This window comes from Aegilops tauschii, chromosome 4 (assembly GCF_002575655.3).
Source record: "Aegilops tauschii subsp. strangulata cultivar AL8/78 chromosome 4, Aet v6.0, whole genome shotgun sequence".
In the NCBI taxonomy this organism is placed as follows: domain Eukaryota; kingdom Viridiplantae; phylum Streptophyta; class Magnoliopsida; order Poales; family Poaceae; genus Aegilops; species Aegilops tauschii.
The window spans coordinates 363,416,581-363,440,776 of NC_053038.3; the positions used below are offsets into that span (position 1 = coordinate 363,416,581).

At 48.1% G+C, this 24,196-nt stretch overlaps 1 long non-coding RNA gene and 1 pseudogene across 1 annotated transcript; both read right to left on the reverse strand.

Annotated features, from left to right (window-relative positions):
- Positions 1-12,519: 12,519 nt before the first annotated feature.
- Positions 12,520-18,907, reverse strand: LOC109757917 (protein spotted leaf 11-like; annotated as a pseudogene).
- A 2,910-nt stretch (positions 18,908-21,817) lies between these two features.
- LOC141021528 (uncharacterized) lies at positions 21,818-23,010 on the reverse strand. The gene is made up of 3 exons (XR_012182846.1): positions 22,953-23,010; positions 22,523-22,592; positions 21,818-22,432 (listed from the first exon to the last, which is right to left on the reverse strand). It is a non-coding gene; the product is annotated as an uncharacterized lncRNA (long non-coding RNA).
- Positions 23,011-24,196: the final 1,186 nt, after the last annotated feature.

Here is a 24,196-nt window from a genome sequence, read left to right on the forward strand (position 1 = left end):
AAATGGAATGGAAGTAGAATGGAGGAAGAAGGAATCAACAGGAAGCGTCTGCGCGAAGACAGCACAAAAGACGGCATTCCATACAGGCACGACCACCTGTATGAGCGCCCATTTGGCGTGGATTTCGAGGCAGACCGTCCACCTGAACAACTTTCGTTAAAGGGACCTTGTCGGAATGTCAACAGAGAGACGAGCACAGAAGCCAGAACCTCTTCATCACCATCCTCATCCACAAACCCTAGTGCGCCACCTCCATTGCCATAGCCATCTCTACCACCACCATAGTGCTCTTCCATCTCATTCATACTTCTAATCGTGCATCACACAAGGCATCCATTGTAAAAACATATTGCAATCAATCAATCTCAAGATGTGTTCTTTAATGTTTTCTTCCCGCAGTCTGATCTCCATGTGTGAGTAGTTCTGTAAGGTATGGGTTGAGGCATAAGCCTTGCAACCCAAGGTATTTGTTGAGGGGGTCAATGGAATACTTTGACATAACGTCCCGTATGTGTGAAATAAAATTGTACTGTGAAGATGTCTCTTGTCTTGTTCGCGATCTTCATCCCTGCAGGTACCCAGGATCATGGAGACCGAGCATCGGTGAGGCTAGGAGCAAGGAGACCGTGAAATGCTATACCAAATACCGGTGATGGTAAGGTTTAGTAGGGTAACATGGATCATATCCTTGGGGATAAATGAGGTGTAGTCATTAAACACCCAAAGCTCTTGTCTAGTTTATTATCTTAATTATCGAGGCAAGCACGTGCGACGGATAGGGCCTGCGGTAGGACAAATGATTCTTGATGCAGGACTCGTGCCGGTCAAGATGTTATTTGGGCACATCCCCCACGTCGATCTGTAACAAGCACATCTCGATGGGTGACTTCCAGCGCACAAATTAATATCTTGTTTGATCCCAGCGCAAATACAAGGTTGTAAGATATGACCTCATACCCGTACCTCTATTTATTAAGTATTTGAATCACTAATTGCTTGCTGATCCGGTCAAAAGCTGGATTTGACACTTTGAAAAAAGCTTGCTAGAGACCATTGCTTCAACGGAATCTTCCTCTCGTGGGTTCGATAACCCAGGGTCACCTCTGGGGGAATAGGTGCGGAATACTTTTTTTTGTTCCAATGTCGGATCAATAAAAGGAGGTATCAATGGGTCCTTACGAGACCAGAGTGGATCCATGGCAAGGGACATGATATCGTCCTCATCAGACAGTGAATCATCCAAGGACATGATGGTCAGTCAAGAATCCCGACCGGAGGACTCAGGGCTTACCTGATGAGGTAATCACCAATATCCTCTTCAAATAAGATCAACAAGACAGTTTAGGAGCAGGTGCCACAATTCAATCTTTCCAAGCCAAAGTACCCAACAAGCATATTCATGAGGCTAGATGCCAAAGGGTAGCCATAAAATACCTTGCCAACGGTGACAGGAAGTATGACATATTTCCATCTTGAAAATTCATCAACAAGTTGAATGATCAAAAGCTAAAGCAGGACCTCACCTACTAAAGGATATACATTGAATCATAAGGAAGAGGATCGCTCAGGAAAGAATTCGGATTCATGAAGTGTGGAATCTAGGTCCACCTCCTGAGAACTAGTATGCAGAAAGGGAGGCATGGGACGAACCTACTAGGCGCACATATAGCTGAGTCATCACACATCTTAGACAACATGCCATGGAGTAAGAAGGTCAATATTCTCAAGACAGGAAGATGTCAGGAGAAATATGGATTATTATAACGCCCGAGTATCATGGCCAAAGATAGTCAAATGGTGAGACCCAATCTACATCAAAGGACGAGAACAAACCTTCCATCATGCTAGGAGTGGATACACACCCATCCAAGTCAGAACAACAATCTGTTGTCCTATAGGTACCACAATGATCATGGGTGGTCGCACCATCGTGAAGGTGTTCAAACCTTTGGACCAACATCTCGAAACCCCATGACAGGAAGAGTGTGTCCACAAGGATGGCACAATCAAGATGAAACACGAAAACAACACTCTTGGGGCAACACTAACTTTGTTCGCAAGAACACTATAAGAAAAAACAATATGACAACAGGGAAGAGAAAAGGATTCCAAGACTACAAACCAGTTGGGACATGATGCAAATTACATAGCACTAGATTTCATGACCCCTGAGAATGTCACATGATGCAAATTACATAGCACTAGATTTCATGACCCCTGAGAATGTCACAGCTTTAGACAGGCGACAACTGTAGACGCACAAGAAAAGTCACATAGCAATTTTGAAGCCCGTTCCCTCCATAGAATACCGAACTTATGTCTTCATTAGATGTACCCTTAGTATACATGGAAATCCGTCGGGCCGGGCTGGGCCTAACAAAGCTGGAAGCAGAAAACCTAGGACCAGGCCTGGCCCAGCCCGGCCATCGGGCCTAGATTTCAGGCCCAAGCCCGACCGTCAGTGAAAAAGCCCACAAGGCCTCGGGCCACTTCCCTAAAACACATATATGGCAGGCCTAGCCCCGGCTCGTGGGTAAGACCGGGCCGGTTCGGGTCATGCTTTTTCAGTCCGGGTATCCATGGCCAGGTATAACCTCAGTAGACCTCGAAGATCACTGAGCAATGAAAGCTCGCCAGAAGGCACAGAAGGTCCCAAGGATGAACTTATTTTTCGGCCACTAAAAAGGGTAAAACACATTTCGGTTCTACGTAGCGCGCAAACGAGTTTCGAAATGGATGAAACTTGGTATGTTGCCTTCATAGGACACATGTAGGGTGTGGTAAAAATTTGAGAGCGTTACGGCAAAAACTTGACACGGTTCGTGTACAAACCGAACACTCTCCCACGAAGTGTCAGGGTTTCGAACAAAAACTGCCACTGCCACACACAAACTAAATTTTATACATCATTTTAATATCAAACTTTTTTCATGATTAATACTCCGTCCGTTCCTAAATATAAGTCTTTGTAGAGATTTCACTATGAACCACATACGGATGTATATAGATGCATTTTAAGTGTAGAATCATTCATTTTGCTCCGTATGTAGTCCACCTAGTAGAATCTCTACAAAGACTTATATTTAGAAACGGAGGAAGTACACACTATTGGAAGCCCCATGCTCAAATTTGAGACTATTCCGGGTTTACTAAATATTATTATTTTTAAGATTTTTAAGATTTAGGATATGTGTGACGGGCATCCTATAACGCCCGCCACTAAAAACTCTTTGAAATCTTTTTAAAAAAATGGCGTGAGTTGCCGAAATATTGTTGTGGCGAGCATACTTTTTGCGCGCCACTGGTGCATGACAAACCAGTGGCGGGCCCTCCGTTCTTGCCCCCCACTGTTGTTTTCATCACGCGGTCAAATTTGGAATAGTTTACGAGTGGCGGGTAGTATGTTTTGCCCGCCATTGTTGTGCCTAGGGCAATGTCAGACATTTATTGTTACCCGCCACGGCTACTTTTCCAACATAGCAGCGGTGGGTTCCTAATCATGCCAGCCACTAATTTGAGCCCACCTATAAGCATTATCCTGGTAGCGTAGTGAACCTATGGCCCCTGGGTCTATTCTCCATTACTAAAATCTTCGTTACAATTACTATTCTTTGCAGTATCATTTTACCTTTCTATCAATTATCAATATCTTGTGCAATTTAATCTCGTAACTAGCAGGACAAGAAGCTTGACAACCTTCTTGACGTGGTGGGGACAAGTTGTTTTGTGTCTTGTGTGCAGGTACCTTTGCTGGAAGAAAACCTTCTGGCTCGATAAACCTTGCTTCTCTAATCGAGAGAAATACTTATTGCTAGGTTACTTCACCTTTACGCCCAACCACTCTTACGAGAGAGCAAATGCCTCCTAAAAGGCGAATCAGTAGGCTTAACATCTACTTAGGATAATATTTTGGCATCTACCTGGGGTAATGTTTTGGAGTATAGGTATTTATGCAGCAACTCTTGTCAAACCTCATCCTTGTTAGGTAGCTTATATAGCCATTTGCTAAGTAAGCGCTCGTTTTTTTTTATTTGGAGGTTTTCAATGCCCAATCCATCTTGATCCTTAGGCCTACACAAAATGTCTCATTTAGCAAGTCTGTACTTCCTTTCTGCTCCTTACATTGCCAGAAAATCTAAAGCATAAGAAGTCTAACCTTTTTAACACCCCTATTAATGGCCAAAACAGGATGCTAGATGAGGTATCTTAGGACTTATTAAACCAAGAAGTTTTGGTGACTCCAAGATGCTATTGGCAAACAATTCACAAAGCAACATTATTCAATAATTAGTGTGCTCCTTGGAGGAATTTTACTTGGCCCTTTCCTCGTCCAGTTGTTGGAATGGTGTGGCGATTGAAGGCTAATATGCCATGATTTTCCCAATCATTGGCACCTCCCTTCCTTTGTGATGGCTTACTAGCGTTAGAAGGAGGGTTCATTTGGTTGGGCAAACTTGTATATAGCTACGTACGTTCATTTCACGCTACTACTCTGTGGTGAAATCAAACATGCTTGTGCATTTTCCTCGACAACATTGATACATGTGGTTTATTATATCTCTGATGAAGATCTGCCTTCTACATGTACGTATCAATGGAGATTTCACCCATCTTTGGAGATTATTTCGTGCTCTCGTGTCATCAGGGAGAAGGGGCGGGGTTTCCATCTCTTTATCGTGTTCTAAGATTGTAGGTAGATGATTCGCTGGCAAATCATGATGTTTGGTTGATTTGGCATGTAAGTAGTATGATTTTCTCATACTAATCAAGTGATTGAAATTGTGTTTTTTCCCTATTCTTCCAGCAATACTAGACTGTGCACATGCAATACATAAACCATATATGCATATTAGTTCGGAACTCAGGGACGCAAGTAGCTACTCCCTTTGTTCACAAATTTTAGTGTGAGTCGGATGTATGTAGACACGTTTTAGTGCGTTTGTTCACTTATTTCAGTTCGTATCTAGTTTATATTAAAATCCAATACGTCTTTTTTATGTGAGTAGATTACACGTATGTATCGAGATAAGGTATGGCTAGGCAGCAAGGGGTGAGTGAGATCAATGCCAGAAAAGGCATTCATATGGTCCAGGTACGTGGCGCCGGTAGCTTTTGCATGCCTATCTTGTCCTTTTACAAGTGTGATGGCAATAAAACAAATTTAACGACGCATCATGAGCGCGTATGCATGCACTAGCAATCAAAAGGAGAGCGGGAAAAAGACAAGGCCAAAGCCGGGTCTTTGCGAGGACCGGGCATCATCGAGTAAAGGAAGGAGCCAAAAGCGAGGCTTGAAGAGGACCATATTTGCTGTGCGCTGGCTGGCCAAGGATGATGGTCAATAGATTGCTGCTCGCTTTGCTTCGTCAGGGAATCTGTATCCATCGATCACCAACAAGGATAGGAGCAGCAGGAGCTGAAAACTCCTTTCCCTAGTACCGAGGCACTAGCTAGGGCTCTCCCTCTCTCTCTCTCTCTCATCCTATGCCATGCTCTCTCTCTCTCTCTCTGTGCTTGCAAATATAAGATTCATGGAGCATTAATGCAACTCCAAGTAATTAGACACGGTACATGCATGTAATTAGGCACGGTACATTCATGTGAATCACAGTACAACTTGCAAACAAAGCAAGCAAGTAACCTGAACTTGCAACTTTGCAAGTAGTCCTAGTGACAATGACGTTATATACGGGCTGGTGAGCTCGATAGCTTCGTCGGCATGCATGACAGCAGCCGGCAGCATGTGTGTGGCGAAGCGTGTTTCGTGCGTGTTAAGCGTATGCAAGTAGCTAAAGAAAGAGGCCACCGAACGGTGAAGCGGAGTACTACCGATAGCAAGGCGGCCGTGCGTCGTTATAGAACCTACCTTTTGGGCTACTTATCTGCCGTCAGAAATGTGGAGGCCACAGAACGGTGAAGCGGAGGAGATTCCACGGGTTCTCTTGTGCTTTCAGTCGAAAAATCGATCGTACCATATCCATGACATGACAACGACGGCCAATATGCTCGATCCATCGTTTAAAATCTATATGCTGTATGTGTGTACAGACCTTGATATGCTTTTTTTTCAAAATGGAGGCAAATGATTTGACTCGTACCACTAACTAAAAAAAAGGTGAGGTAGTACAATCGAATAAGAAAAAAAAGATGAGAATTTTTTCAAAAAGGGAGCTTTATATTACTTAAAAGATGTAAGTATTATACCCGGTCTCTGTATAATTAAGATGCACACAGTCAAGCAAGATCCTCTCGCACAAATGAAAAATAAATAAAAAAGACAAAATACAAAGAGACATGTACAGTCCGTATAATAACGGTAAGCGCTCCCATCCTGAGAAGAATTCTAAACCAGTGATCAATCACATATAACCAGTTGCCAAATACATTAGCAACACTACAAAGAGGATATAAGTCAGAAGCTATTTGGATGACTGACCATATAGAACGAGTCAATTCGCATTGGAAGAATAAATGTTTTATAGTCTCATTATGGTGACAAATGACACATTGCGTACTTCCATGCCAATTCCTCTTAATAAGGTTATCTTTAGTAAGAATGACTCCGCGGCGAAGATACCATGCAAAGATTTTATTCTTAAGAGGTATCTTCATCTTTCAGATCTTCTTGTTATTATCAACTGGCACATCAGACTGGATTAACGCTCTATACATTGACTCAACTGAGAATTGTCCATTCCCATGGAGGTTCCATCGGAAAACGTCAGACCCATGTGACAAATGCATCATGGACAACCACTGGAGCAGGATGTTGTATAGAGCCGGATATTGTTCAACTACCGTGGCGATAGTATCACCTTTGTGGCGCATCGTCAGAATGTCACATTTGACAGAAATAATTCCATTGCCGTGGCGATAGTATCACCCTTGTGCCGCACAATATTATATAGAGCCGGATATTATTCCCGGAGTGTGGCATCTCCTAGTCACTTGTCCTCCCAAAATCTGATTTTCGAGGCATCCTTAATTTAGAAGGATCCATAGCAGAAGAAATATTTCTTCGTAGCCATTAGACCCGCCCAAAAGTGAAAATTCCCAGGCTTCCAGTATACTGACGTCTTGGAACCCACATATTTCCTTCTTAAGAGGGTTTGCCATACACCATCTTCCGTCAGTAATTTAAACAACCATTTGTCGAGGAGGGCCATATTCTTAACCTCAATGTCATGAATGCCCAACCCGCCTTGGTCTTTGAATGGCAAACCACACTCCATTTGACCAATCGATATTTCTTTTTCTTTCTTCTTGTCAAAAGAATCTTGATCGTAAATAATTCAATCTATGTAAGACTCCTTTCAGCAAAAGGATGAGAAATGGAATCACTAGGATGATAGTTGGCGTCGTCGAGGTTTGCGGAGGATTCGATCTCACATTTCATTTCTTCCATGTTGTGCATGTTGACAAGTATTGTGAGCGGCAGAGCGTGTCCATTGCCTTCCTTTGGTGGCTTGTGCGTGTCATTTTCCTTAACCACCATCCTCTAACAGAGTTCTCCATTACCCAAGGTGCCATGTACTTTGTGAAGCCCAAAACAAATAATTTGTCGTCCCCAGATGGAAATGATGTAGCGACGATTTCATGTGTGTACGTGCCATGATTCCATCGGCAGATCGTCATAGTCGCTCGTCTAGAACTGACCCCGAAACTGTCGGGATATGCATGTGTGCTGGAAAAAGATGACGACGGTCCGTCGTGCTCGACTTGCCACCATTCGACGTACCATGGCCACCGACGGCACATCACCATCGGTCGTAGCCACGTACTACCCGCTAGCAGTCACGCACACAACGCCATGACTCCACACAACACACACAGATGACAGATTGACACAACACAAGCGCGTACACGCTAGACCCCACCCTCTCCGGCCGCATGCATGCCACCATGTGGCGGTGGCAGTGCAGGGGTCGCACCACCTGCATGCAGCGACGCCTCCTAATAAATCAACAGCACCGATCCTTAAAAACGGCAGTGGCACTGCTAATGCGCTAGCCGCAGCGGGGAGGGGACCCCTTCCCGGTCGACATTCGTACTACGTCCGTGTGCGCTTCCTGACTTGCCTCTCACATCGACTGGGGCTGGACGAGCTAGGGGCGAAGATGCGCGAGCAACACGAGCGATCGCACGGGCTCTGCCGGACCAAACTAGCCGGGCAGGCAGGGCGTTGTGGGGTGGCCCTATGAGGCAGGTGAATTAGTGATCCAGCCGTGCCGCACGCTTTGCTCTCTATGCACGGCTCTGCTGGTTGGGCTGTCGCGTCGCGCCAATCGTGCGTGCATGCATGTGTCCCCGGACTAGACTCTTACGTGCTAGCGTACGTGGTGTCCAAGTTAAATGACGGACAGCTTCGTGCTTTTCTACCGTGGGCGTCAATGTAGTACAAAGAGCATCAAAAGTAAAAAAATACATCCAGATCCGTAGACCATCTAGCGACGACTACAAACACTGAAGCGAGTTGAAGGCGTGCCACCATCATCACCCCTCCCTCATCGGAACCGGGCAAGCCTTGTTGTAGTAGACAATCGGGAGGTCGTCGTGCTAAGACCCCATAGGACCAACGCTCCAGAACGGCAACCGCCGCCAGTGAAAAGAAGCGTTGATCAGAAGGATCCGACCCGTAAACACACGTACATAGATCACGAACGAAAACCGGATCCACGTGGATCCACCGAAGACAAACGCCGACCGAATCCCATGAGATCCACCGGAGACATCTCCAGATGCTGACCCTCAAATCGCATGTAACTTTCCGGACCGCACAGTCCGGACGTGCTCTGCCATCCAACGCGGTCCTGCATATGTTCGCAAGGCGGTTCGGACACACTTTCTTCCGCAAACCGGGGTTAAACGTGGGGGGCTTTGTGGGCGTCCCGATAGCAGTCACACCTGCTCCTGACCACCCTAGCCCACCCAATATCCTCCTCTAGAGCGGCCGCTCCCCATTGACGAGCGGACGCGACCTCGCACTGGTGCTGGCATTGAAGCGGCGCGCCGGCCGATGACAACGGCCGCGACGCGTCCCCTTTGTTCGCGCATGTTCAATGTCGGAGACGCATTACTGGACGGGACGGGACAGATATCTATCACGTCCGTTCAATGCCGCGTCCGTTCGTATGCCGCCATTAAGTAGGCTGGCCGGCCAAGAAACCCACTCCGGTGCCGCACATTGACGCATCCAGACGCCTGACCTCACCGGAATCCACTATTTAAAGGCGGCCACAGCCGACTTACTCAACACCGCAACACAAGCTGCTCCACATCCTTCTCCCTTGCACCACATCCGCCATGACCGCAGGCGGCAATGCTATGTGGGAGAGCCTTTCAACGGAGATGAAGCGCGAGGTGGCCGCCCTTGCGGCCGCCTGGCAGAGCCGTTGTGCCAGGCGGATCGAGGTCGGCATGCCGCCAGCTTTCCTGAGGTCTCCGACGACGAGGATGACCCCACGATGGAGATGGGCTCCAACGAGACCGCACCGGAGCCCGCGCCTGTGCATGCCGGCTTAACCATGGAGTAGGCGCAGGCGCACTACAACGCCGCCATGGCGAAGGAGCAGCCCGCGCCTATGTCGGTGTTCCAGCAGGCGCAGGAGGAACAGCGGTACAACATGTTCCTCCTAGAGCGGCACTGGCTAACGGAGGGCTAGATCGACGGCGAGCACGCGAACAAGGAGGCTGTGGCGAACGCCAACTTCGTCGCGGAGCAGCGTGCGATCTACGAGGCCGTCCGCGCTCAAGCCTCCACGGCTGCAGGCGATCGTGGACGAGAACAACGCCAGCGACGCCTCCTACGCGCCGCCGACAAACTATCGGGCGGCCCTGTTGGACGACGACAACGCCACCATCTTCATCGTGGAACTCACGTCCACCGGCGACGGCGGGAGCCAGCGGGGCCTTGTGTCCCATGTGGGCTGGTCCATCTTCCATGTTCTACTCTTCCTCACTGGAGACAGCACCTTCACTTCACAGGTCTTACCGCCTGTGCTCATGGAGACGGCGGATGGAGGAGGTGGTCGCCAATGCGGAATAGAAATGAAGAGGACGCCGGCCGGCCGCCGCCATAGGATAGGTTTAGGGTCGGGTTTCTTTTATTTTTGTTCGAAATGTAATAAAAATCCAGCGTGTTTGCATGGATCTCTTCCGATTTATATGAAAATCCGCCGTGTTTGCATGAACTTCGTCCTGTTTGTCAAAAAGTTGTTTAAAATATATGCGGGTATTAGATGACCGGCTTCTGTATCCATGAATTGGTCTGTGTCTACGAACCAATGTGGGAGGAAATCTGTGGCTCGCCCGTTGGAGATGCCCTTAGATAGAATCTAATAATACCTGATGTCTGGTAGTACATGCACAGCACTACGGCAGCTGCACAGGCGAGGCAGAGAAAGGAAGCATATGCGCTCGTGTGGTACGCAGTAGGAGTACGTACGCACAGGACATGCAAGCATGCATGATGCGCCGGAGGGGTGGGTGGAGGGGGTGTGGCGCGGAGCATGCATACTTGGAGGGGGAGGGCGTCGAGCCTTTTTCTCCCTCGAGATCGACGACAAATGGAGGCCACATGACTCGCGACCAGGCGCTGATCGAAACGAATAATCAAGGCGGCAATAACCCTGTCGTGAATTGCAACGTATAGCCGGTACCCACTGCCCCTGGCGGCTGGCGGCCTTGCAGCGCCCAGTCGCCTTTAGTTTACGGCGTGCATGAGTCTGCATGGTCGTGCTCCTCTCATGCATGGGCGCAGGTGGGCAGTCCTGGCTGAGGTGGGGCGGATCGCGATCCGGCTATCTGCATGCCCACCGCGCGTGCAGCATCCGGGTCAGTTGCTTTGGGTATGTGGGTTACTGTATCTTTATAGTTTGGCTAGCATCGTCGTCAGCGTACTGAGCTGAGATATCATCTCATGAACCGCGATGAAAGCTGGTGCAAAGGAGGTCCTCACCACAAGGCTATCGTGGTGCCGGGGACAGGAACCAGCGGTTGGCAACACTGCGGCATCGCTAGCTAGCTGCAAGTGATTGTTTTTTTTTTCGCGGTTGAGCTGCAAGTGATTGTTAAGAACGTTAAGATTGGCTCTGGTATATATGAGTACTTAGCCTTCATTTCACTCTCAAGATTGGAAAAATGTCAACGTTGTAAGATTGCAAAACCTTTTATTTTCCTGATTGGTAAGAACGTTACATCGGCTCTGGTACATACTTGCATTCATTTCACTCTCAAGATTGCAAAAATGCCAACGTTGTCAAAGGTCGCGGCGTCTACTCTACGCCTGAAGCGATCGAGCTCAATATATTCGGCTCCGTTGGCCAGAACCAAACGACTCGTCGACGAACTAGTCGTTGTTAGTTGTTACTTACAAGACAACGACGCCAAACCTGCGACTAGAGAAGTGAATGCTAGTGGACACAGATCGACACGGGGTGCTAATAAACAATGTTTCTCCCCGTACGTGTTGATTCCGAGCGATGATTCGTCGCGTATCAGCGTCATCATATCGCACTAATTCGCAGATCAGCCACGAGGTCACCACATGTAGCATAGACTATGGCATAATGCATGAGCTTTAAGCTTTTCTTAGGGGTGGGATTGAGTGCTTGCTAGCTCAATTTTCTTAATAATGCAAGCAGCAGCTTAATTCTTTTTCTTAATTTGATTGATAGGGTGGTTGTCGCCGGCAGATCGACCGGGCGCAACCAATCAATCAAGCGGCAATAATGCGATGCGATGCACAGGGAAGCATCAAGCATGCCGTTGTGGAAGGAACGCCAGAATAACTCGACGGCGCGCGCGGCATTTGGTCGTGGGCTCGAGTTGGAAAGGCGCGTGCCACTGTGGCTTATAAATAAGATGGTGGTGCTGGCATCTGCCCGAATCTGTTCGTGAAAAGGAACCGGGCAGGAACAGTGTCATGAAGTGCCACCACATGCATTTACATCGCCAGTCGCATCAGGCTCCGACTCGAGTCTAACAGCAAACCAAGCTCGCTCACTTTCTTCGCGGTCGGGCTGATCGATCTGCGCATAATTGAGGCCGGCCCGATCTCTCCCTCGCTCCCAAGTCCTACCCACCGTTGACGAAAGGAAAGGTACGTGGGAGGCACGCGCATGTGGCCCGAGTCACCGGCGTGCCCCTCCCCTTTCGGCTGCGCCGATTCGCCATGACAGTTAAGTGTGTCTGGGACACAAGCTAGTGTGCCGAGCGTGACGTCCTCCAATCGGAGTCATCGCCGCCTCTCCCCTTCGGCTCCAGGCGGCGGCCTCGGTCCGGCCAGGCACGTCGCTTGATATCATCATATCAGGTTGGGAGTTCCATCAAGAATCCAGCTACATTGCCCCGGACCCGGACAACAGCCGAAAGAAACGAGAAATCTACGGCAAATTTCATGACAACAACATGCGGGCAGATTAATCAGAACACCACCACATGGATTTCTTGAAGTTACACGTCAAGAACAATCCATGCTCCAGCTATTCTCTTGGAAAGTATCCAGAGCAGAAACTTAGCTGAACACAAAAACTAGGCTTTACTGAAGCTCTCTTCTTTCTCAGACAAGTAAAATTACCACCCTAGGAAGCCACAAATTAGTCATGTACCAGGCACCCAGTACAAGCATGACGATATACCTCCCTAAAACTCGAGGATCCTACCTTGAATCACCGACACATTGTACCAACTACAAACAAACACGGGTTAACAGCACCAACCATGGTTGCAAAACTGACCTGTCAACATGCTCACAGCCCTAAATCACGCTGCGCTGCCGGGCCTTCCTATTCCTGACAACATTGTACAGCCAAAACGCACACCTGCAGAGCAAGAATTGCAGGAGGTCTTCCACCTGGCAGACGGCCCAAAAACAAACCACTACCTAGAATGGGGAGCTAATGATCATTCACCTCATCTCTCAGGAAGATGAGATGATGTAGGAGGCAGTGATTCCTCTAGCTGAGTATCTGCTTGAACTTGAACCAGAGCCTGGGACAGGGTTTGGGACTGAGCATGCGCCTGTGCCATCGCGTCTCCCTGGGCTTGGCTCTGCTGCTTCAGAAACCTATTCATCCGTTCAAGCAACTGGATCGCTTTTCTCTTCCCCCTGTCTGTGCCGCTTTCTGCTAGCTCCTCCAGCAAGGTCACAATGCCCTGCTCCTGTGCTTCTGCAAGATGCTGTTGCTGCTGTTCGCCATTACAGAGATGCACCAGAACAGCCGCAGCATTCTCCTTGTTCCTCGAGGATCCATTCCTGATAACTCCAACTAGAATTGGTATGGCGGCGGCAGCGCTGATGGCTGCCTTTCCCTCAGGATGGCTCGAGAGAATTGCCAGTATAGCCAGGGCCTCATCAACCATTCCACTTTCAGTCTCTGTTAGAAGTTCAAGTAGTATAGGGACCAATCCAGCTCTAACAGCTTTACCCTTGTTGCCCTGATAGATACACAAGTTAAATAGTGCCGTTGCTGCATCCTTTTTACCCCGTTGACTTCCATTACCCAATAGCAGCACCAAAGCTGGAATTGCCCCAGAAGCCCCTATTGTCACCTTGTTCTCATCCACAAGTGATAGGCTAAACAGTGTGGCAGCTGAATTCTCCCGAGCCTCCATGCTGCCTCTCTTTAGCACATGTACAATTCCAGGAACAGCTCCAGAGGTAATTATTCTTGCTTTGTTCTCTTCATAAATAGAAAGATTCAGGAGAGCAGTAACCACATGTTCCTGGGTGCTAACATCGGTGGTTGGTAGAAGGCTCACAAGGATAGGAATAGCACCAGCTTCTCCTATACAAGCACGATTTTCAGCGCTACGCTTGGCAAGCTGACGAAGCATACCTGCAGCTCCACGTTGATCTGCAAGGTTCTGGGATGATAGTTTCTGCAGGAGCTCAATAACTTTACTATGCTCAGAGGCGGTACATGTTGCTGGTGTATTATTAAGCTGAGCAGGGCGCTTTGGCGGCTCTACACCATTTGCTTCACACCATTGAGCTATGAGGCTACGGAGCACATAGTTTGGAGTTAGAGATTTATTTGGTAGCTTCTGCTGCGTCTTAGGACAGGTGCCGTGCCCTGCCTCCAACCATCTCTCTATGCAACCTCGCTCGTAAGTCTGAATACAAACATTTTGAAGAAATTCTTGTGAGTTGAAATATAAATGGAAGTCTACAGATTGATAGGAAACAAAAAATAAAGTTAGGCAGAGACCTGGCCAGTGGAGACAATAACTGGGTCTTTCATTAAATCCAGTGATATTGGGCAACGAAAATCATCCGGGACAACAGGAGATGTCAAGTTGTCATCTCGGGAAGGGTTTGTTGTACTTGCTGGGATGCCTATAGGATCCTGGGTCTGCACAAAATCCTTGATCTTTTTCAGCAGCATTGACATATTCTCAACAACTGCACCGGGATCCCCTCCACTAGCCATCTCATGCAAGGCCAATGATTCTTGATTGAGGTCAGATATGGTGACAAGCTGCAACTTCTCAGATAACCTTTGAATGATATCTGGATCAACATTATCATTGGTGCTTGAGTTATAGGCAGAAATTAGATCATTAAAGAGAATGTCATCCGATGTATCTGGTCGTTCTTTTGCTCTTTTGAATTGAGCATGCACCAGTTCAACCTGCACAACATTGCAAGTGTTTCAGCTGCAGATAAGCAAGAAAAGCCAAACAAAACAAATCAAAGCCAAAAATCTAAAAGGTTTCACTGACAACTCAAGAGTGAGAAAAATTACCTGTTCCCTTACTTCATCTGATATGCCAAGCTCATCAAACGAGATACCAGCTAAGGCTTGCTCAAGCCTCGAGGTAATGTCCTGGAAAGTCTGCATTATCTTCTCTCTCTCGAGAACCTGCAAATGGGGAAACCACTAATTGTTGGAAAATGGTCATGATTTAAATATGTATGGAAAGCAGTTGCAAATTTATACAGCAAAAATTAACCACAAGATCTGCTGACTAACAGTATTTTAGTGTTCATCAAGGTATACGGATCAAGAAATATTAGCCCACTCAACTACACAGCCTCGCTACTTTTTAATGAACACACCCGTGCAAACATATAGAAGTGCTTGATTGACCATCACATACCTCATCAGAACAGAGCATAGTGTCGTTATTTCTCAAAAGTAATCACGTAAAAATTATAACTAAAACTATTTTAAAGTTATCCTATGCAGTGCAATTCAGACAGCACATAGCCTTCGACCTAAAATATCACGCACTGAGACACTAGTTTTTTACCCTGTAAAACTGCATCACAAACATGACTCCAAATATATTACTAGATCTTTTTACCCCCTTAAACACTTAGTGGCTTAGCAGCTATGGCTAAAATAAATTGTCTATTAACTACGCCTTTCACCTGATCTTGAGCCCTGGCTCTCCTTACGTGGATGAAACCTTGTGGAGTATTATTCCCATTAAAGTGTGATTCAGATCCTTCTGGTGTTTCCATTTTTCCTCATATAATCAGTCCATCAAGGACTGGGCAATATCCCAGTGATCGGAGTGCAATGGCATCCCCATGTGACCTGGCTTTGACCCATAAGGAGCAGACTCAATCTCATTGCTTATTTCGTGGGACTAATATACCAGTGCATCTTCTTGCTTATTCTTACAAGTGTACCAACAGTTCTAGTACCCTCGGTCTCATTATTTGTATAATAGTCCATCAGTTGCACCATCAATATGGAGCTCCAGATACTACCTATCTATACCCTCCGAAACACCTATCACAGTAGTGCAGCTGCCCGATGCAGCTGATGATAATTTGCAACAATCATGATCCGCCAAATGCGATTATGACAGACGATTCACACTAAATTCACCACTTCCCCGGACCACAGACGTAAGCTAAGTATATATACTATCCTCAGTGGTGAACAACTTTGAGTTATCAGGTATTCCTTGTATCGAGCAACTAGCAATAGTACTCCATCCTTATCACCGCCATGTCCACATCCATCCATGCCTAACATGTAACATTGCAGGGCACATTTGAAGTTCGCAGGAAAAGTTTTTTTTACTTTTTGAAATCAGTATCACCAATAAATTGGCACAGAATCTCAGTGCAAAATGATCAATCCATGCCGCAAAGTCATGTCCCACCCTCGCCCCCGGGAAAAAGAAGGTTTGTAGATATTAAACTTCCATAACTAACTAATCGACAAAATCATCATAAATGAATGTTACAACATGCTGATCAAAGTCTCTAGATATCTGAGTCGTCCAGCTCCAGTGCATAAATATTGTTTAAATAAACAAGACCAGGGCTGAGCAACAGAGAAACCATAGAAATAGACTAATAGTCCTGGGCCCTGGCCCAAGATGCAGCAAAAGGAAGAAGACTTAGGCCCCGTTCTGGTCTTCTCCACGATCCAACTTCTGGAAATAGCCAGCAGAAGCCAGCCGAACGACCCAGCTTCAAGAAGCCCGCTCCTGGAGAAAGAGCAGCCCGCAATGCAAATTTCTGAAGCAGCGGAAGCGTAGCTTCATAAAAACCAGAAGTGGAAGTTGCTCTAAATTACATAGGAATGCCCTCCCGAAGTGAATCCTCGAACCGTTTTTCTCTGATCGAACAGTTTTCCTCTCGTTACGAGCCATCAAACTGGGCCTCAAGCTCCCTTCGTGGGCTGCTGGCCCATGCTGAAGGAGAGTTGGGAAAATCTGGAGCTGCTCAGAGCTGCTGAACACATCCTGCTCCCGTAGGAAGCTGGCGGCGGCTAGCTTCTCGGGAAGCTGGCTATTCAATGAAGCCGGAGAAGATCAGAACGGGGCCTTATACTACGGCTGAGAATCTCAGCCAGTGTCCTGGCCACATTGGAGGTTTCCTTCCAGTGAGTTGCTATGGACAAAACAAATTAAGTACCCACAGGTTGAGCCACAAAAACTGATGATGCTAAACTTATCCTACGTGATACCCTCGTTGTTTCCTATTACATAACTATCTTATATAAATTGGACTTTCCTATTACGTAACTATATCATATATAAATTGGAGTTGGTGGTGGTGGCGGCGAGTACACCCTCCCCACTTCATCCCAATCTTCCTGATCCATCCAGAACCTACTCGATCCCTTCTGGTCCAACAAGCCACCCGCCTCACTCATGTCTTGCATGGGAAAGTATTTTAAAAGTACATGACAGTACGTAATTTTTTTCCATGACAAGAACCAGCCAGTCAATCCGACAACCAATTTTTTTCCTGCAGCCGCTCCTCCCCGATACGCATTCTCCAACCACCCCTCCTCCCCAGTCTCTGTGCTTCGTCCACTTTTTGGTACCGTAGCGACACATGGGCATTATGCTAGTTACATATAAGTGGCACTTGCTGGTAATTTTATCACAACTTTGGTAGCGAACAGGACCACCATCTCAGCCATTTGCAACAGATCTAATGGCTGGTATCAGGAGGGGGTATGAGGTGAACAGACCACCACCAACAACTGACATATAGATACAACTAAAGACTAGCATTGAGAGCAATTGCTTTCAACTGCACCCAAAAACACACACAGCTGAACAAGTCCTATCAGCTTTCCAGCTGCAAATATGCATTTTGTGAGCAATGCTAGTGTGACCCCAGGTATGGTGATTAAATAGCAATGGTGGTGAACAGAATAACTAGTTCTTTTGGAGTAAAGTCACAGCTATCTTTTACTCTTGCACAATCCTGCGGTTACACGGGTGACTAGTCTCTCAAACTTCCGTATTTAGAACTACAATATTGGTCACACCAAAATTAGAAGGTATAGAATTCAGTAATTATACTTGGTTTTTCCTAGGCTCACCCATGGTGTGTATACAAAACCAATAATAACCTACGGTATTAGCAGACTTATTCAACACCACTAAACAATGTTAAGTTGTCAACTACTCTGGCCCGGCATTGATTTGACACCCGGGAATTCAAAACCTGGTCCAACCTCAGCAATTTTTGATAAGTTTTTACACAAGCAAAAAAAGGCAACAAGTTACAAAGTGATTAGCGAGAAATTCTAATTCTGCAGCACAGCACGGTAAAATAGAATCTAATTCGTCAGGCGAAATTTTCTTGAACTCCACAGATACAACCTTATCTAGCGCAAGAGGTGCAAGAATATGGGCAATTTCGGATGCACCGTATAAACAAGACAAGAAAACAATGAGCTATAGTCGAGAAATCCCACCAGGAAGATCTTGCTACCGTTGCTGCCGAGGCGGAGCAGCTCCCGGGCGCCGGCGAGCGCGTCCCTGAGCTGCCTGAGCGCGGCCACCGACGCCTCCGGCAACGGGCGTGGCCCCTCCTTGACCTCCTCCATCATGGGCGCGAGCAGCCGGATCCGCCGCGACAGGTTGCAGAACTGCCTCCGGTAGGCGTTCCTGAAGTCGGAGATCACCGCGATCTCGTCCACCAGCTCCGCAACCCTCTCCACCAAATCGCCCACCTCCTCCTTCCCCCCCTCCGGCGACTCCGAGCCCGAGGGCGTCGGCGGAGTGGCCGCCTCGGCCGCAGTGGCGGCGGCAGCAGCAGCGGCAGCGGGGGCGGCCTTGGAGCTGGCCTCCTCGCTCGTGTTGGGCTTCGCCTCCTCGTCCATGGCGGCTGCGCCACCTGCAGCGTCGTGCGGGCGCAGCGGCGGTGAAACTGGCGATGTGCAGAGGAAGGGGATTTGGGGTGGTGGCCTCCTAGAGCTCCGCTCCGCTCTGCCCTGTGAACCGCCGGTCCCAGCTGTCAGTCTAACCCCACGCGCAGATATAGGTACCGCAGGAGCCGCCGGCATCGGCGCGGCTCGGCTACGAGTCGCGCCTGGCTGGTGCACCCAAGGCCGTGCGTTCAGGAGCAGCTGCGACCCGGCTCGGTTGAGCGCGTCGATGGGCGGCCGGCGTATGGGGCGGGTTCAGGAACAGCTGCGACCCGGCGGCGGAGGCTCCAATCCAAACGGTTTCTTGTTTATTATCGCCGCGTCGATATCTGGCTGCTTAGCTAAGACAATGCTGGACTTCGTGTTGCTTAAAGCAGTTTCTAACCAGAGGCGGCTGAGCTGTGGGGCCAAGGGGTTTGGGTGCTGCGTGGGAACGATGGAGACACGCGGTGCCGTGGCGGGCGTCCGAAACGGCAAATTTGACAATTTTGACCTCGGGACGAAATCATTTCACACAATGAACTGGGTGCGAAACTATTTCACTACCCTGACCCTTTTGTGTAACGCCCGCCACGCCGGCGCCACACCCTACTGTGCAGCGCGTAGCGCGGCGGCGTTGCACTCCTGTCCACCGTGGCAGCCCCTGGACCCGCACCCAGCAGTGCAGCGCCTCCGAACTAGGCGTCACACATGTAAAGTGCAGCGCCTAGCGCGTAGGCGCTGCACTGTGACTTATCCAGCCACTTGGCTGGCCCCCCTCCCCACCCCCACACACTACACACTCTCCCACTCTCTCCCCGAGCTTTGCCCCCTCTCCCACTCTCTCCCCCTCTCAAATCCTCTCCCAAATCTTGCCTAGCCTAGGGGCGCCACACTGTACAGTGCAACGCCTAGCAGCTAGGCGCTGCACTGTAGAGTGTGGCGCCTCCCAGCTAGGCGCCGCACAAGTCTGTAGCTATCCAGAGAGCAACAGAAGGTAGGCATCCAGTTTGGGCCCAAAATTTCGCTAAATGTTTGTGCAGCGCCTAGCCTGGGGCGCCACACTGTACAGTGCAACGCCTAGCAGCTAGGCGCTGCACTGTAGAGTGTGGCACCTCCCAGCTAGGCGCCGCACAAACACTTAGTGTTTTTTTTGTCATTCAGACTGGGTCATTTTCAGCCACAGTTCAACATTTCGTATAATAAACAGTAAGGTTCAAAAAATGTTCAACAAAGACATCATTTCTTAGAAAGGACCATCACAATAAGTTCAAGTTTAACATAGAACTACCACCACTCCAAGTTCAACGACATAACAAAATCCACATTACTAAGAGTTACCACCACTCTAAGTTCAACATTATAAATAAAGGACGATGACTAGTGCTTTCCGCGCTTGTTGGCTCCTTCCCCCCTCTTGACGCTTATCTTCTTCACCTTCCTAGGAAGAGGAACCCGCTCCGGCTCCGGCTCCGGCTCCGGTTCCTCCACGTCATCTACATCGTCATCCAAATAGTCATCCAAAGCCGCCATCTGCGAGGTGTCGACCGTCCTTTTGCCTCTTTGGCCTCTTTGGGTGAAGTCTTTAGGTGTATACTTGTTGATTCCCTTCCTAGGATTCAACTCGTATGCAGACCGAGCCTGGTACGTCCCCACGGTCATATCATCAGCAACTTATGCATCAACAGAAGATATGGAAAGACCGTGTGTGAGGATATAGTTAGCAATGCATCAACAAATGGATATATATCGTCATGCCATACCTCTTGGGTGACCATACCCACATCCTCATCCTCCAAAGGTTCACCATGGCCCTGCCCCGAAGCGGGATCTGATGGTGTCGCCGACCTAGACCGTTCTGGTGATACGTACTCGGGGTCACGACAACCGAAAAGGTTTGATAGCCACCTTAACTTTTGGCCCTAGCGCTGCAACATGTACAAGTGAATGAGACATGGAACGTAGCAACATATGTTAAGTGCTAGTTTGAAGGAGATGTGAACCTTAATGAATGCTCGAAGTGCACCTTCCCCATCGCTTTTGCCAGCCGGGGTTGTTTCCAGAATAGTCTCGATCTCATCAGCTGCTAGGAACAGAAACGGTATCAAAGTGTTAGGCAAGCGAATATCTGAATAGTGCGAATGGAAAAGCAAAAAGGGCAAACCACAGAGTTCATCATTGGAGCTGAAGGGATCACTGAGTTGCCTTTCCTGACTAATGCGTTGTACTGGTGCTGGGCTACCTCATCAAAAATGATGGGTTCTTCCAGAATCTCCTCAGCATGCGCTGGCTTGCATACCTCCACGCGGGTACTTGCAAGAAACCACGTGAGATAGTTGTTGAACGCGATCGGGCAGTGCTCACGAAGCTGGGCTCGTTTTCCAGCCCTTGCTTGCTCCACACTAAGCGCGAACTGTACGACATACTTCTTGTGATGGTTGGCCCAATCCTTGATCTTCCGCTACTTTTTCCTATCCAACCTGCAAGTTAGAAACAGAATATTAGCATCATCGAAACCGTCGAGAAGCTGCTAAGTGCTCAAGGTTAATTATATCTTACGCGTGTAGCAACTTGTCCGTGTCCTCCCACTCCGGCGGGTGTGGCTGGAACAAACCAAACTGGCGGAACACCCGATGTGGCAGGTGAAGCTCAACCGCCCAGTTGCATATCAGTGGGCACCGCATATGTCAGAGATCCCTATCCCTAGTGCACATCGGATTCAGCCTGAACTCCATAGGGTTACCAAAACTCTCTCCTTTTCCATACGACTCCCATTCCACCTGCAAAATGGGATAGAATGCAAAATTGATATCGAGTTACGATACAAGCATGATAATCACTTATGCAATGTCGGTTCACCTGCTCAGGCGTGATCGCGTCCAGCTCGCTCTTGTACAACTTGTACATGACCGAGGGATCATCCGTCGTCTCATTTAACACATCCCACTTGTGAGCCCAAGTGGGGAGCCGTAGTGGGTCGTCTTTGTCGTCCCAATCCTCGTACTTCACGGTCTTCGGTCGTCCAACCGGCAAACGCTCCCAGCTCCATATGGAAAGTGCGAGCAGACAACCACCAATACCTCCAGTGTGCCTACAAGAGGCTTCATCCAACTGCACATAAAAGAGAACATGGTCAAATTTGCCGCAAGAGCGCATTGATAATGTATCAATGAAGCGAAAAGGAAACAACTTCATACCTGTCGATACAAGTAAGCCAGTGTCGCCGAACCCCAACTCCATTTGCTATCGAAGACGGTCAACGCCTTGAGCCACATCCATGGAGCATTCTTTCCTGTGCCATCAGCAAACATAGTTCTGGATATCACGTACTACATGTAGACACGAGCATATGTCTTCACCGTGTCCTCATTAGCATCCTCAGGGCAAGTACTGAAGTTCGATGATATCCACGTGAAAGTAGCGTCGACTGCGACTCTTTCCTTCTTCTTGTCTTCTGCTTCTGGTTCCCGAGGCTCCGGAGGAACCATACCGATAAGGGCATGCATCTGCGCGCGCCACCCATCAGAATCGGTGTTCATACATAAAGGATTCCCATCGATAGGAAGACCGGTGATCATAGCAATATTCTGGAGCGTCACGGTCATCTCCCCGGTCCGAAGATGGAAAGTGTGTGTCTCCGGCCTCCAATGATCAATAAGCTCGGTGAGTGCTGCAGCATTGTTGGGTGGCGTCGACCGGCTGACCAACTGAATGAAAGAGAGAAGTCCTGCCTCCCTTACATACAGTGTGTACCGCTCATCATAGCACATCCATCCAAGGGTGACCCCGTGAGACCGAAGCTTCAGAGGTGCAAGCTCCTACAAACAAACAAATCATAACATTATATATGGGGCATTTGTGTTTGAAAAAAATACAAAATTCATAACACCGGCCACTTTCAGTATTACCCGCTGCTCCACCGACATAGCGTACGACCGGTGTTGTTTGTCCCAATGATCATCGAGAAGCCAAACCATCCTAACAATTTCAACAAAGCATTCTTGTCAACACGATTATCTTTTCAATTCAAAAGAACTAAAGTAGGCCTACTAGATGCAACCATATCAATCTATGTATCCAACCATATCAAATCAAACAAAACTAATAAACTAGGGTTCCACAAATAACTAGGCCTACTTCGTACAAATAACTTCATACAAATAACTTTTCCATAAACTAGGCCTACTGGTTCCACAAATCAAACAAACAAGGGTTGTAATACATGCAAAGTTCTAATACATGCAAGATTCAAATCTAATCAAATCAAACAAGGATTCCCCAAATCTTCAAAATATCATATTTTCTATGGATAGAAAGAAGGGGATCAGAGGAGAGTACCTTCTAGGATGGATTGGTGAAGAAATGCACGGACCAAATCGTCGGATCTGAAGAATTTGGGAGAGGGGATTGAGAGGGGGAGTGGAGAGGGCCGCCGCCCTGTTCTGTTCTGTAACTCGCAATGGGGTGGGTGGGGGAGGAGAGGGCTGGCGCGGCTGGATCTAAGTCACAGTGCAGCGCCCGGCGGCTAGGCGCTGCACTTTACATGTGTGGCGCCTAGCTCGGAGGCGCTGCACTGCTAGGTGCGTGCCCAGGGGCTGTCACGGTGGACAGGAGTGCAACGCCGCCGCGCTAGGCGCTGCACAGTAGGGTGTGGCGCCGGCATGGCGGGCGCTACACAAAAGGGTCAGTGGAGTGAAATAGTTCCGCATCCAGTTCATTTTGTGAAATGATTTTGTCCCAAGGTCAAAATTGTTAAATTTGCGCGTCCGAAACTCGTTTGAAGCCGTCGGATCAGACAGATGCTCAACAAGGGAAAAGGTCGCGCTCTGGAGTACGACAAGTTGGGAAATGTCTCGCCAGAAAGTCTTGTTAAATTATGACGATTATGTCTAGGTACAGGAGCGTGCATCGCTTCTCTCTCTTTCTTGGCTGCACGCCACAAGTGGGTGAGTAAATAATTAGCTTGATTTTTAAATCATAAAAGCGGGACCTTCTTATATATACTGCTAGTGCCTAAGGAAGGACTCGGTCACCAAGTTTGAAAGCAATTGGATCGTTGAAGCACATGTTCTTTGGTCAAACTAAATGACAAATGCATGGAGGGCAAATATAAAACAATGATTTCTAAGCAGCCAGAATGCATGGGGCTAGGTTTTAAGGGCATCTTCAACGGTGACCCGTAAATTTCCTCCTGGATCCGTCCGCGGACAGGGGGTCAGTCCGCGGACACGGATACAGAAGGCTGTCACCCAACACTTCTCGTATACATTTCAACTACCATCCGAACTAATCAAACGAAATTTGTGCAAATACGGCTGGATTTCATTCAACTTCGGATATAATTTACATAAACGAATGTCATTCATGCAAACACGGCGTCTAGTCATTACATTTCAAATATTTAGAACAAAAAAAAACTACGGCGGCCACCGGGTGTCCAAGCCCTTGTTGCTCCCTTCCTTAGGACCGCCTCTTCCATCCGTCGTCTCCATGAGCACCGGCAATAAGACCCGTGAAGTGAAAGTACGGTCTCCGGTGAGGAAGAGTAGAACATTGGAGACGGGCCGGCCCACATGGAACAC